General features: G+C 44.2%; 1 protein-coding gene across 1 annotated transcript in view; it reads right to left on the bottom strand.

Annotated features, from left to right (window-relative positions):
- Nucleotides 1-16,149, bottom strand: part of LOC137414661 (uncharacterized) — a 170,363-nt gene that overhangs the window by 11,444 nt on the left and 142,770 nt on the right. The window lies entirely within an intron of this gene.

The following is a 16,149-nucleotide window of genomic DNA, read 5'->3' as shown; positions in this document are numbered from 1 at the left end:
TTACTTACTTGTTGTTGCTCGAGTTCTTTGTTGAAGAATTTAGAAGATTTGTGATGAAAATGTTTATCAGAGATTGATAGATCAGGAGATGGCCATATTTATGGATTTGGATCACAAACTAGTGTCCATTATGACTGATTTGTGGTCGATGTGCTATCTTTATTTGGACACAGATAAGCAGAAATACATATATGTGTGAATTGGCCTTCATTCAGACAGTCTGGTTATGGAAGTCCAAAGTCATTATTATTTATGACTGGCAAATACTACCTGTCGCTTCGCTGGTGGGAATACTGAGAGAGGGAAGGAGGGTGGAGTTGGGGAGAGAGTGAGGGGTAGGAGAGGTGGGATAGAGAGAGGGGGGATTGAGAGGTGGGATAGAGAGAGGGGGGATTGAGAGGTGGGAGAGAGAGGAGGGAGGGGTGGAGGAGTGACTAAAGGTGGAGGGGTTGGGAGGGAGGATGGGAGGGGAGAGTGAGGAGTGGGGGAGACTGAAGAGGGAAGGAGAGTGTGAGGAGGGGGAGAGAGGAGGGAGGATAAGCAAAGCGGGGTGGAGGAATGAGAATGGGGTCTAGGAAATGGGGAAGCTAGGAAGAGGGCAGCGAGTAAGGGGAGGAGGCAGTGGGGGAGAGCGAGGAAAAGGGGGAGGGGAAGTGACGCCTCACCATATGTCACAATACACTCTGGAGAGAGAGAGAGAGAGAGAGAGAGAGAGAGAGAGAGAGAGAGAGAGAGAGAGAGAGAGAGAGAGACTTGACTTTTACATCCTTTTATTACAAAAATATCAAAAAGTATATTTTGTAAAAAATATAAATAAAACCATTTCACAAATCAAATGTAATAAAAACAAGCAAAACAATTTTAAAGGGTACATTTACATGAAGACCATTAGTACATCAAGAAAGGAAACAGAAAAAAAATAATAAAGTGTTTTGCTCCTCACAAAAAAATCCATATCATGCTCGAGGAGTGATCAATCTGTGATCAGCACACCATTTTGCACAGAGCAAAGCGCATTATTCAATGCCCATATACTTTTGAAGATCAATACTTTATCCATATATGTATAGAAACAAAATTCCGTTTTAATCCGGGCAAAAACAAGTCCTTTAAAACAGGCCGGGAGGTTATCTGCACATCTTGTAGGATTTTCAATTTGCATTTTCCTCGTGCGATATATTGCTTTCTTTGCCATGGCAACGAGAAAGTTCACTAGGGCCACTTCTATTTGGTGTGTGTTTGAGACAAAGCAAAAAATGAAAGTTCAAAGTAAAGTTTAAAGAAAGCTTCGTGCACATTTCATGTAGCAAACCAGATAAAGGAATCAAGCGTGCACATTGAACATAAGCATGTGACAAGGCCTCAAGAGCACCACAGAAGGGACAATGGCCAGATATTTCAGAAGAAAAAACATGCAAGAGCTTATTCGTGGGTAATACCCAATGTGCCAACCTCCACGACAGGTCGGCAGTTTTCTTTGGAATAAGTACATGATAATTGGCTTTCCAGTTAGGTTGGAAGGGGTATTCTGTAGCCAAGCAATTGTGCCACTTCCTCAACTGGAAAGCAAATCCAACGGAAGGAAATCTCATTTCCTTTCACAAAGCCCGAAACAAGTGTGTGTCCACCCTCAGGAGAGCCAGGAAACAATATCTCTCCGTTCTCAGGACCGAACTCTCTTATCTGTCTCCCTCTTCCAAATCCTGGTGGCGTCTGGTCAAATCTGTTTCTGGTGTTTGTTCCCCCTCCATCCCCTCCCTAACCTCAAATGGCCACACGGCTGACTCCGCGCGTGAAAAAGCTGAATGCCTCAACTCTGTGTTTGCCTCTAAATCTTCTGTCCCAAACCCATCCTTCTCTGTACCCACCATACCCAGCTGCTCCTGGACTCTGTGTCCTTTCCTCCTGACAAGGTGGAAAAGTTTCTGTCAACCCTCGACTCGGATTCTGCAACTGGACCTGACGGCATCAGCCCACGGATCCTAAAATCCTGTTCTTCTGCTCTTTCACTCCCTCTCTCTGTTCTCTTCACCCTCTCTTTTGCTCAAGGTCATCTTCCATCTGCTTGGAAATCTGCCAACATCACCGCTTTGCACAAAAAAGGTGCAAAAACAGATCCCAGCAACTACAGACCAATCAGCCTTCTCCCAATTATCAGCAAAGTCATGGAATCCATCATTGCTTCAGATATGAAATCTTTCCTCTTCTCCAATGGCTTGATCTCTGATCATCAATTTGGTTTCAGACCTGGACACTCTACTCTGGACATGCTGCTTCTGCTTTCTCAACAATGGATGGAGGTCCTCAATGCCAAACAGGAAATTAGAGCTGTCTCCCTTGACATATCACGTGCCTTCGATACGGTCTGGCACCCCGCTCTGCTCACCAAACTCTCCTCTTTTGGTATCAATGGAAATCTCCACGCATGGCTGGCGGACTTCCTCTCTAGTCGTAGTCAACATGTGGCCCTGAATGGGATTCTCTCATCTCCTCTTCCTGTTCAGGCTGGAGTTCCACAAGGCAGTGTTCTGGGCCCTGTGCTTTTTCTGGTCTTCATCAATGATCTCTCTGACTCTCTTGAAAATCCTCTGTATCTCTTTGCAGATGACTCTACTCTCTGTCGCTCCATTCTTCATCCCTCAGATCGGCAGTCTGCTGCCTCCTCACTCTCTGCAGACCTGGACAAAATCACAGACTGGGCAAACAAGTGGAACATGTCTTTCAATCCTGACAAATCTCACACTCTTACGATGTCTCTCCGAAAAGACCGACTGGACAACCCTCCCATCCACTTTCTGAATAATCCTCTCCAAGAAGTTCTGTCACTCAAGCTTTTGGGTCTCACTATCTGCCATGATCTTTCCTGGGAAAACCACATTTCAAATCTGGCCTCCAAAGCCAGTCGCCGACTGGGCATCCTCCGTCGTGCAAAGTCCTTCCTTGGCACACCTGAGCTCCTCACCACATACAAGGCTTTCATCCGCAGCTCAATGGAATACTGCTCTCCCCTCTGGGCTGGTGCTCCTGCCTCACACCTAGCTCGTCTTCACGCTGTTGAAACCAAAGCATTCAGAATCATTGGAATCTCCCGCGATGAAGCTAACTCCAAGGGCCTCTCACTCACTCACCGCAGGCAGGTTGGTGGTCTTTCCGTCTTCTACCGACTCCTCTCTGGCCTTGCCCCCCCCCCAGCTCTCTCTGGGCTCTGTCCCGCAAATATTCCTACAGGTCGCACAAGATCTGCCTGCAACCGTCTTATGGTCAAACTGCCAAAATCAAGACTCTCTGCTCACCTTCACTCCTTCATTCCTCTCTTCTCCCGCCTCTGGAACAAACTCCCTCACTCTCTTCAATCCCACTCCACCCTCCAGGTCTTTAAAACTGCTGTTCACCACCATCTCTTATCTTCCCCCAATCAAAACCTTGATCTTTTCTACCCCCGCTAATTTCACCCCAATTCTAGTTTTTTGAAATACCAACTTCTGTGTTGGAAGTCCTTGGTGTCCTTGTGTTTTATACTTCTCCCTCCACCCCCCCCCCCTTCCCACGCCTCCTCCCGCCAAGCCCTCTCCCTTCCACACATCTCCCTGCTCTCAAATGTTGTGTTTGTGTGCTTCCCCTTCTCTCCCCAACTTGTTTTCCGCTCCCTCTTTTTGTGTGTTTTGTTTGTCTGGTTGATTTGTTTGTGAAGTAAATGTTAGCTCTTTCACGAGCCTCGATTCAGTATACAAAAAAAAACAAAAAAAAAAACTGCCAAGTTCCTAAAGAGGGCCGGATTGCTTTGATGCAGGCCTGGTATATTGCACGATTTTCCAGACCTGCAGATCCAAAACGTATTTTTGGTAAATATTTTATTATTGTACCAGAATTCATTACAGTGGGGGTGACTACTAAATTTGGGAAACAGAGGCTTGGCTCACAAACAATTGGGCCATCACCAGTGCGAGGAGATTGCTCCCAGTGCACCTTAACTTTGCGGTATACGCTAAGTATTTCACATAGCACAGCAGATATTATGCGGTTAGACCGCATGCCAACTTTATTCGCAAGTGCTGCAGCACTTAACCATCTCTTGTTGTCAATCATAAGATCAGCAACGTGATGGACACCATTCTGAACAAAATAATCAACAAAGGAGCGTTCCGTTCTTATTCTTTTGAAAAGAGAGTTGTAGAAAAGAGGCTCACTGAAAAACATCTCTTGGGTGTAGGAAACATAATCACGGTCGACCATGAAAACACGCCAAGCATTTAAAATTATATTGTAAAATGGTGGAAGCAAGGACAGATCAATACATTTCATGTTCATTAGGAATAGACCAGATGAATCGTCTAGCATGCCGGAGGAGGTGGAGAGCAGTGGACCTCTAGGCTAGGTCTGATGGACCATAGAAAAGCCGCCAGATTGAGGCGATGCCAAATGCCATAGCCCTGCACACGATGTCCACAAGACCATGCACGCCTTCCTCTAAGGGAAGATTCAAGATCTCTGGACGAAGCCAATGTTTTCCACTCCAGAAGAAGTTTATTATTGTCTTCTGTATATTCAGCAGAAAGTGTTCAGGAGGTGGAATGGCTTTGATTCTGTGCCACAGTATAGATGCTGCTAGGTTGTTGATGACCAGGACTCATCCCCGGTATGAAAGCAAAGCCAGCAACCCTTTCCATTTCCGCAGCTTTTGTTCGAGAGAGTCAGCGAGACCCTCCCAATTTTTCGCTTGTGTTGCTGCATCACAGATGAAAACACCAAGGTACTTCATTCCGTTGAGGGACCAGGTGAGGTGTTTCGGGAGGATGGCATAGGCAGCTGGCATGGGCCCATCCACATCGCCTGGCACTTGTTCCAGTTTACCAAAGCTGAAGAAGCTGAACCATAATAGTCCAAGCAATCCACCAGTTTCTTGATCTCATTGCTATTATGTATGATGACACAAATATCGTTAGCATATGCAGAGACTTTCACAGGCCTTGTGAGCAAATTTCTTCATCCGGTTAAGATGCTGCGGACTTTGATTAAAAGAGGCTCAATGGTTAAAGAGTACAGAATACCAGATAAAGGACATCCCTGATGGATACCCCTTCCAACCTTTACAGGTGAAGTCAGCTCAGAGTTTACTCTGAGTATTGAGGAAATGCCATTATAGAGCAGTTTTACCATGGAGAGAAAAACAGGACCAAGTCCAAAACACTCAAGGACCTTGAAAAGACATACATGACTTACATGGTCAAAAGCCTTCTCTTGGTCAAGCACAATCAAACCAAGATTGTCATTTTTTATTTTACACACATCTCAAAGATCTCTTAATAAAAAAATGTTATCGTGTATCTGTCGGTTAGGGATACAGAAAGACTGATCACTTTGAATCAACGACTCTAGGAGTGGGGCGATGCGTCAAGCTAGAACTTTAGAAAATATTTTATTATCTGAAGTTAGAAGAGAGATTGGACGCCAATTATGAATGAGCTAAGGGTCTCCTTTCTTGGGTAATAGACTAATTACTGCTCTTCGGCAGCTCATCGGCAAGTCACCACAACGTAATGAACTATTAAAGACCTCCAATAGTTCTGGGCCTAATAAGGGCCAAAATAATTTATAAAACTCTATTGGGAGGCCGTCCAATCCAGGAGATTTACCCGTAGGTAAAGAAGCAAGGGAAAGTGTAAGCTCTTCCAAGGAAAGTAAGGAGCCAAGCTGATCCCTTTGAGCAGCACTTAGCATGGGTAAGTCAGATATGAAGTAACTTATTGAGCCATCGTCAACATCATTTGCCATAAACAAGTCTGAAAAGAAGTTATAAACCTCCCTCTTTATATTATCTTGTGACATCACAGTGTTACCAGTTGAGAGCTTTAAGGTTTCAATTTGCCTTTGATTGGTAGTCTTTTTATCAAAATGGAAAAAAAATTTGGTCGGTGCATCTAAAATATATAGCTGATCCATCCGTAGACGGACCATTGCACCTTTTGCTTGTGTTACGGGTTCCTCTACGATCTCCTGGTCTCGGTAAACCTCCGAACCCTGAGAGGAGCCCCGGCAGAAAAATACGTTATTCTGTGTTAGAAATCAATAGTGAAACCACACCAATGATTATAAAGGAGCAGATTTTGTATTAAAAATCACACACAAGAATAATGGTACAACAATTGGCAATTACGAGTGCATTCCATATACCGTATCGCTTAGGATGGTACCATCACTAAAGTCAGGTAACTCACTGCGCTCCCAGCGAGTGAAAAGGACACTCCGCAATGTCTCTATAACCTTTTCCAAGGCGAAGGTAATTCGCTCCAGCGGTCGCTAGAACGATCTCCAGTCGAAGCCCGAATCTCGCTCTCCAGTCGAGACCCGAATTGCGTACATTTGGCAATGGCGATCGCCCCGCCGAAACTGTACCAAAGCGCCCTCCAGAGGAGCACCTTCACCGCTCACTCAGCAAACCGCCACATATTTGGAGACGAAGCAGTCGCACACACACATCCCCGACAGATGGTAGGATGTTGGGGTATAGCTTACGCGAAGCAAAACCTTTGTAGGTGTCCGAAGCACGAGGTGCAAAATGGCCGACGGCTCGTACTTGAGTCGATGCGACTAGGCGAGGATTCATCAAAATCTCAGCGCCCAAACCTGGCTACGCAGATTCCACAATTCTACAGCGATAATTCCTATCGCCGGATGTCCTTTCAAGGAACTCAAAATTCCCTCGCAACTTTCGGTAGAGCACGCTCGCTACGGAGCCTCGACGTCACACGTCTTCTCCGACTTTGCTCGCCACGCCTCTTCCTCTTCTCTCCCCTCGTCTTCCGGTTCGGTTTTCGGTATCATTTAAAGTTAACCTTTTTAACTTTTGATAACTGTTCATAAACAATAAACCTTTGGAAGACAATAATAGTACATAGAATCAGAAATCTTTCAAGTGGAGGAAAACCCCAACAACGGAAGTGACAAATCCGTAACACTTGGTATTCGACTAGGTTGTTTAGTAGAGTCTTCATTTCCATAAGCAAATGATTATTTGTTCTATTTGGGCTATTTGCCACATCAGTTTGCAACTTCATTATTTCCTTTTCTAGTGTGAACCTCTCCCTTTTTACACTGAAAGAAGAGAAGTAATTAAACTGTTGGCAAAAGACAGCGATCTGTGCCTTTGCGTAGTCCCACCACAATATCGGGTTATCAAAATTATTCTTTCTTTCTTTGAGGCTAATCCAAAACACTTTGAAAGCTTCACAAAAAGCAGCATTTTCCAGCAACATGACATTGAACTTCCAATATGGGCTGCCATGTTGCTGCAGAGCAAGCTTAAAGGACAAGGTTACAGCCAGGTGATCAGAAAAAAGAGAAGGCACGATATCAGATTTCAATATCTTGTCAAGCATTACAGTATTGACATAAATTCTGTCTAACCTGGCTAGTGTGTGCATCTGAGATGTACATCTAGACCAAGTAAACTGCCGTTGCATAGGGTGCTGAATACGCCAGACATCTATTAATCCCGTCGTCTTGATGATTTTCTCCAAAGGTTTGGCAGATCTAGGATGTGGCTCCGCACTATTTCTATCTAATGCAGGGTCAAGAGTGCAGTTGAAGTCGCCACTCATTATAAAAGAGCAATTTAAGTCAATTGTACTCAGAAGATCCTCTAGCTTTAGAAAGAAGTTTTGCCTTTCAGCATTCTTACAGGGGGCATATATGTTTACAAAAACAAAGATTTGATTATTGGCAGTGAATTGAAGACAAGCCAGATGTCCGGGAATTATTTCATTATATTGAACTTGTGAGAGTGTTAATGAGGAGGAGACAAAGAAAGCAATTCCAGCAGTGAGACAATTGATATCACTGAAGAACCACTGGCCCTTCATTAGCCTTCTCCACTGGGCTTGGCCATTCAGATCTCCATGCATTTCTTGCAGTAACAAGACATCCAGGTGCAAACGCCGGGTCAGATCTTTTACCTGAACTTTGCGTTCTAAACTAACACCACCGTTAATGTTTAGAATGCCAAAACTAACACTCATTCTTTCGGAAAAAGAAAGAAGATAAATAACTAAATAGATCGAAAAACCCATAGGAACCTCATTTATGAAGCTCCTGCCGAGCTTTCTGGATCGTTTTTCTGAGCATCAGTGAAATTTGGAGTGTCAGGGTTATTCACAACTTCCTTCAATTAAAAAATCAACACCTGGAGATCAGGGAAATGATCTTTCAGTTCAATGTTCCTTTTCCGATAGGAATCTCTCAAAAAGTCCCGAAGCTCGTCATCCGAAGGGCTATTTACAGCCTTTAGGATCTGAGAGGACTCCTCTTGACCCTCACCATCAGATTCCTCATATGGGGAATCAATTGGTGTTTCAGCTTCCTGGCACACATCACATGATTGCTCAGTTTCAAATAAAGAAACTTCTTCAGGAACGTTTTGTGCCGGGGTCACATTTGAAGCTTCTCCGGGATGCGAGGTGGGGGGCTCCAAGCATGTTTGTGACATGATCACGATGCTCGGTTCATGGATGTCACTCTCCTTGAGTGGATTTAAATTATCCTCTTTTATTCTCTCTGTGCCCTTATTTTCCTCATTTATTCCTTTTTTAGGGGGAGATTTTAAGTGCTTTTCCTCCTCTTGCGATTGACAGGAGGAAGATGCACAATGAACATCCTCGTGTGAGATGACACTGTCTGAAGGATCAGGAACACTCACTGGGATTGGAAAATTAGAATCCACTTTTTCCTTGATGATGTTTGTACTAGTGGAGGTGTCCTTTTCCTCTAATAAGGCAAACCTGTTATCACATTGAATTCCAGTGATGGAGTTTTCACTGATTTGCCTTTTCCCAGAAGGTGACGCACTTCTTACAGCCGATTTACGTTTTTTTACTTTGGAAACGGTAACAAACCCCTCATTTGCGCTGTCCATTGGTTCAACGGGAGGGGGCGTGTCCACTTGTTTACCTGGTTTATCCTGCACATTTGTCGAGCAGGAAACGTTAACATTAATCTGTGGGTCATTGTTTCCCGTTTCGACCATGTTAGGCTGTTCCTTCTGAAGGCGACAAAACCGTTTCATGTGTCCCACTGCACCACAACCAAAGCACTTTAGGGTGTCGGTGGTGATGTATACTTGGTAATCGCGACCATTTGTAGTGAATTTTAAAGCGTCATTCAAGGAGGGATATTCCTTTTTGAGAACCATAAAGACCTGTCTACGGAAAGTCATCACGTGACTGACACGTTCATCCTTACAGCCCAAAGGAAGCATTATTAATGGGGACACACATTGCCCATATCACTGCAGCGCTGCAAGGATGGTATCGGTATCCAGGAATGGTGGTACATTTGAAATAACCACTTTCTGAGCAGGAGTATCCAAGGGATAAACCATAACAAAGTGTCCGGAGTCGAGGGACAAACCTTGTTGTACGATGAGAGCAACGTGCTCTACATCGGACACCAACACGATAACCCGTTTGTTCATACGTGACGCGGCACGTACCTTATCAAACCCGATCATGTTCCCGATCGCGAGAACAATGGCTTCTACTGTAATACCCTCCGGTGGAGAACACTCAATGCCATGCTCGCGTGATAATTGCTCAAATGCTGCATATCGCTGCGAATGAGCAGCCTCCATGTTTGAACACACGAGGCTCGACCTCGTCCTCCCAGCTCGGGAAGAGGAAGTTAGTACTGCACTCCGACTTTCCCAGCTTAGGGAAAGGGAGTGTTAAAAAAACAAACTAAGGAAATATAAGCGAGAAAAAAAAGGTTTGAAGTGAAAAAAATAAGTCGGGGGGGAAAAAACAACAGGAACCGCCCAAGAAATGACGATTACCTTAACCTGTACAATAAGTGTGCTCTAAGGCTCTCTCTCTCTCGTCTCAACATAGAAGGGGAAACACAGGGAGGCTTTACAAATAGAAACAAGGACACGGAGGAGCGAAATGGGGGTGGGGGGGAGGGGGGTAGGACAAACAGCCAAAACAGGGCATTCATGACACGAAGCAAGCAGACGCCATGACACCGCACCCAACGCACCGACAGGTGGCGAGAGAGAGAGAGAGAGAGAGAGAGAGAGAGAGAGAGAGAGAGCCTTTTTTTTTTTTTTTTTTTTTGACTTTTAAGGTCTTTTATTACAAAAGTATAAAAAAGCACAACAAACCAAGTAATTCAATAGCAGTCAACAAAATAATTAAATCAAGGAATTGAAAAACATGACATTAATTATAATTAGAGCAGCAAAAAAAGTTCATCTCCCTCCACCTTACACAGGATTTCAGCTTTGCACCATTTTTGAACAAAGTGATCAAGCCGAGAAGTCTCTCGGTAAAAATTAAATTCAATTTTAAGGCGGGCAGACACAAGGCCTTTAAAGGCTAACAAAATACTGCATTCCGGTGAGCTTGTCCCAGAGACCCGACTCTTCCGCGTAATATATATCGCGAGTTTCGCCTCAGCAAGTAAAAAATTAACGATTTGAGAACCGACATTCTCGTTAGACACAGGCATGCAGTACACAAAAAGATAAGAAGAAAAACAAAAACCGAAATTCTGGAAGACATATTTCAGGAGTTGAAAAAGTGGAGCCAGCCTTTGGCATCCGACATATGCATGGAAAGTGTCCTCGGAGTGATGGCAAAAAGGGCAGTCATCAGATATCACGAGGTTCAGTCGTTTAAGAAACGCGTTGGAAGGCAAAGAATAGTGTGCAAGCCTCCACTGTATATCACCAGCACGTTTGGACACAGGTAACGCGTACATCGACGACCAGGTAGGAGAGGATGGAGCCCCTGCAGGTAGAAGCTCTTTCCAGTGGGTGGTCAGTGGGCTATTGGGGTTAGCAGAGATGACAACATTAAGACATTGCACGTACAAAGTAGCCTTTGCACAGGCTTGTAGAGGCTTTGTGGAAGGAGCACCAGAAAAACAAAAATCAGGGAAGTCAGGGTGCATTGTTTTTGTGTTCTGAACATCATGCAGTGGAGGCCATGATAAATTAAAAGAGATGAACACTTTAACAATTGAACGAAGAAGTTGTCCAATTAGTCGGGCTGAGGTAACGTTGCATACTTCCGAAATCTGGTTGGGGGTCTGCCATCCAGAATAAGTATGATTAACAAAATCCTTGACAAGAAAAAAACCAGATTCGATAAAAGATTGAATTAGGGATCTACTTTGGCAATCATGGCAAAATAGGCTGTTGTAGAAAACGGGTTCACACATTAAATTCCAAAATTTATATGTATCCTTGTTTCGTACTGGAAGGAGGCACTGACCGGCATTCACGAGACTTCGATAAAAGGAGGGCAGCAAGGAGATGTCTATTCGCTGCAGATCGAGTAGAAAGAGCTCGGGGCCACACCTGAGCTTACCCGCTTGCTGCAACAAGCAAGAAGCCAGGGGCCGCCAAGACAGGACTTCCTTGTAGAGAAGTTGGCGCAAGGTGGTTAGTCGAAAAGCCAGTATTTTACTGGTAATGTCCACAAGTCTTTGACCTCCTTTATCCAAGGGGACACTTAGAAGATCAGCTCGGAGCCGGTGCATGCCGTTCCAGAAAAAATTAACAAGGATACGCTGCAAGTTAATGACTAGCGATTTGGGCGGTTGTAAGACAGTGAGAGAGAGAGAGAGAGAGAGAGAGAGAGAGAGAGAGAGAAGGAGTGTGAGGAGGGGGGTGGGAGTAAGAGAAAAAAAGAGAGGGAGAGAGAGGAAGGGTGGGGGAGAGAGAGGAGGGGGGGGGGGGGGGTGGGAGTGAGAGAAAAAAAGAGTGGAAGGAAGAGAGACGAAGGGGGGAGAGAGAGAGAGAGAAGTGGCAGAGAGAGAGACTGACTGTTTCTTCCTTTTATTACAAGAGTACAAAAAATCAGTTATGTTCAGTCATAAAGAAAACAAAACACAATAAAAATGGTCTCAAGGAAAAGTTATTACCAAATCATCATCATCAAGTGTGCATATGACATCATTAAAAACCCACTTTTCTATAAAAACATGTTAAATTCTTGTTCATTTAAAAAATACCGGTATTCTAGCTTTAGTCTTGCATTTACAAGAGCCTTAAAGGTGAGCAGTACATCATATGACGAGTCAGAAGCGTTTCCCATTTTTTTCTTCCTGGATTTATAAATTGCAAACTTGGCCTGGCCAATTAAAAAATTCATTAAAACCACATTTCTAAGGGAAAACGGTCCTAAAACACCATAAATAAAAACATTGTGATTGAAGAGGGAACCAAGCTTCACAAAGCGTTCCTGAAGGAATGTAAAAAGAGGTTGCAATCGTTCACACTCAAGGTATATATGCGGTAGGGCTTCAATGGATGCACAGAAAGGGCATAGATTAGAGTTAGCAGTAGAAAACCGGTTCAGTAAAACATTATAAGGTAAAATCCAGTGTACAAGTTTCCATTGAATATCTCCAACATACTTTGGAGTAGGCAAGAGATAAAAACTTCGCCAATTGGGGCAATTGGGGGGTATTGGGGGTAAAACATCCCGCCATCGAAGCCTCGGGTGCTCAGAAAATGTTTTTGCGTATAAAATTTTAACGTACGCGTTGTACAGAGTTTTCTTTGGAAAGGCGGGAAGGGATAATGCAGTATCATCAGGGCTGTTCAGGGCTGTTCAGGCCAGGGGACAGATTAAGTGGTGGGCTGAAGACTAGGAGTTTGGGGAAGTCACCCGCTGTTTCCTCGGGGGAAGGGCCAAGTTCCTCGCAGGTATTACGATACGTTGTGGATATCCCTTGAAGGAACCGAGAGATGATCCTGACAGATTTTATTCCGGTTTTTTGTGCCACAGCGGCAGCACTCAGCCAGCAGCTCCCAGACTCTGTCATGAGGTCTTTCACTCGCAGCAGCTTGGCATCAACAAAACGTTGAACGAGTCCCCTATTATTCAAGCTGTTTTCCAGGAAAGGGTTGTAGCATAGGGGCTCATTCAACAACATTTCCATGTTGTATGTTGCCATTTCACGGGAAAAGGACAGGGCTTGCCAGGCGTTCATCACCCCTTGGTAAAAGGTGGGCAGCAAGGATGAATCGATTTGATGAGGGTTCATCAAGAAAAGTTCTCGGTCATAACCCAGCTTGCATGTAAGTTGCAATATGCAGTTAGCCAGAGGCCTCCAGAGTAGGGCTTCATCTCCATATACAAGTTGGCGCACGATATGAAGCCGGAAGACCATAATCCAGCTGCGGATATCAATAAGACCTTGGCCACCTTCAGTGAGTGGTAAGTATGCCACGGGGGGTTGGAGCCAGTGTTTCCCGCTCCAGAAAAAGTCGACAATGCTCTTTTGCAGTGTAATAAGAAGGCTCCCGGGCGGTTGTAGGCATATCATCTTATGCCATAGCATAGAGGCGACAAGATTGTTAATGACGAGAGTTCTTCCGCGGTACGAAAGTTGAGAAAGAAGTCCTTTCCAGCGGGCCAGTTTTGCCATTACCTTGTCCGGTAATCCCACCCAGTTCTGCTGCTCAAAGGTGTTGTCTCCTAGGAAAATACCGAGGTATTTAATGCCACTTTTCTGCCAGTTCACTCCTCCTGGTAGGACAATTGGCGGGCAATCTCCAGGTCCTATCCAAAGGGCTTCACTCTTCTTCCAGTTTACCTGGCCTGAACAAGCCTGACAATATGTCTTTAGTGCCTGAGCCACCGCAGTGACGTCAGCACTATTTTTTATATAAATACAGACATCATCTGCATAGGCAGAGACTTTTAGCGGTGTGGTAAGAATTGATCCAGTGAAGCCAGAAATGTGCGTACGTAATTGGAGCAGAAGAGGTTCGATGGCAAGAGAGTATAAAAGTCCAGATAGCGGGCAACCTTGCCGTACTCCCCGTTGTACAGCAATGGGGCTACACAATACTTGATTAATTTTAAGAACACTGGATATATTACAATACAAAAGTTTAACGTACGAGATAAAAATAGGTCCAAACCCAAAATTCTCTAAAACTCTAAAAAGGTACATGTGGTCAATACAGTCAAAGGCTTTTCCTTGGTCAATGAAAAACAGACCAACATTCATATTAAAATTGTTACAAAACCGAATGGTATCACGGATAAGAAAGATATTATTAAAAATAGTACGTCCAGGAATACAAAAGGATTGATGTTCTCCTATTAGTACATTCATAAAAGGTTTCATTCGATTAGACAAGGCTTTGGCTAAAATTTTATAATCCGTACATAAAACAGAAATAGGACGCCAGTTCTCTATAAGTTGAGTGTCCGCTTTCTTAGGAATTAAGGTGGTGACTGCTTTCCGGCAACTCCACGGCAGTTGTCCATCCTCTAAACATTCATTCAATACCCGCAGTAGGTGAGGTCCAATGGCGTCCCCAAAAAACTGGAAAAATTCACGAGTCAGCCCATCCAGTCCAGGGGCTTTATCAGGTTCCAAGGCCTTCAAGGCAGCGGTGAGCTCAGGTAACCTAAGAGGATCCTCCAACTGCTGCTTCTGATCCTCCGCCAATGTTGGAAGGTTAGAAACAAGTTCCGATATTGCATCCTGGTTAATGTCATGCCGCATAAACCGTTGTTTAAAATGTTTCCGGGCACATTCCCTGATTCTGCCATCTTCATAAAGGAGTTCCCCATCATGGAGCAAGCGTGTAATCATTGACGAAGAGGCCCCCCTTTTAAGGCTGAAGAAGAATTTGGTTGGAGCATCAAGGTCGTGTATGTACCTCATCTTCAGGCGCAATAAAGCATTTTGTGCTCGCCTTTCGGATATGGAATTCAGTAAGGCCGTTTTTCCATGAATTTGTTGCCTCATTCCCTGGTAGCTCACACTTGCAGTTCCCTGAAGCTGTTCCTGTAATTCCAGGATTTCATCTTCAAGTAAGGTTGTGGTTTTTCTTTCCTCTTGAACACCATACGCACGATATTGTTGGCAGAACAGTCTGATGTGCGTTTTGGCATTATCCCACCATTGTCTGAGGTTTGAGAAATTCCCTTGGGAGGCAACGAGAATATTCCAAATTTCCGGAAAAATGTCCTTAAAGGTACTATCATCACGTAAGTTGTTATTAAATTTCCAAAAAGCACTCTTGTGTTTCGGGCAGGGGGCAGAAATTTTGAGAAATGTTGCGCTGTGGTCCGAGAATCCTGATGGGCAAATTTTGGATGACAGAACGAGGCGTTCAAGTGGAGGATTAATATAAAACTTGTCCAAGCGAGCAAGTACAATATTACCCTGAATGCATCGACACCATGTGTATTGCCTGATTGATGGGTGCTGTACCCGCCATATATCTGTCAAATTCATTTGTTTTAAAAATTTGGTGAGAGGGATTGTGGAGGCAGGATGGGGCTCTGCACTGTTCCTGTCTAGTTGGGGTTGGAGGGTGCAATTAAAATCTCCACCAATACAAACATGATTGTCTTGGGTTTTTAGGGCGTTTTGGCTGTCGAGGGACGTTAGGTGTGTCCCAAGGGCATTAAAAAAAACTCGCCGAGCTACAGGCGTACTTGGGGCATAGATATTAAAAATAGTATAGAATTTTCCACAGTAGTGGAATTCTAGGGATGCTAGGGATCCCTTGTGTATTTCGTCGAATTTAAGCGATGAAGGCGAAAAGGAGGGGCTAAGAATTATTGCGACACCGCCTTTGCGGGAGTCACCGTTACTAAAAAAAAGGACAGGCCGGGGAAGAGCGTACACCACTCTGCGACACAGCAGTCGTTGGCATGGGTCTCTTGTAAGAGGACAATGTCAACTTTCTTCTGTAATAAAAAATCCCTTACTTGAACTTTACGGACAGAGCTACATCCTCCGTTAATATTCAGGCTACAAATGGAAAAACACATTACAGCTACAAGGAGGAGTGACCACCACTCAATTTTTTGATAGCAGTTCATTCTTAGCTTTTTGCAACCACTTCTTTAAACGGTGACGTTGGGAGGAATTGAAATTAAAAACGTGGGGCCGTTTTACCATCAATCTAGCGGAATGTATAAAATCAGGTAGCTCCGGAAAAAAGGTTTCTATAACAACATTCCTTTTTCGGAATGTGTCCTTAAGAAACCTTTTTATCTCGGAGGGAGGGATTGGAGGGGTTTCTTCTTCCTTAAGGCTACCACATTCACTAACAGAGTCATCTATATCAGATGGCTCAGATGGTGTGTCACACTGGTTTTCATCATTTATCTCCTCACC

This window comes from Myxine glutinosa, chromosome 6, assembly GCF_964187855.1.
Source record: "Myxine glutinosa chromosome 6, kmMyxGlut1.1, whole genome shotgun sequence".
NCBI classification, from domain to species: domain Eukaryota; kingdom Metazoa; phylum Chordata; class Myxini; order Myxiniformes; family Myxinidae; genus Myxine; species Myxine glutinosa.
This window is presented reverse-complemented; position numbering and strand designations above follow the sequence as displayed.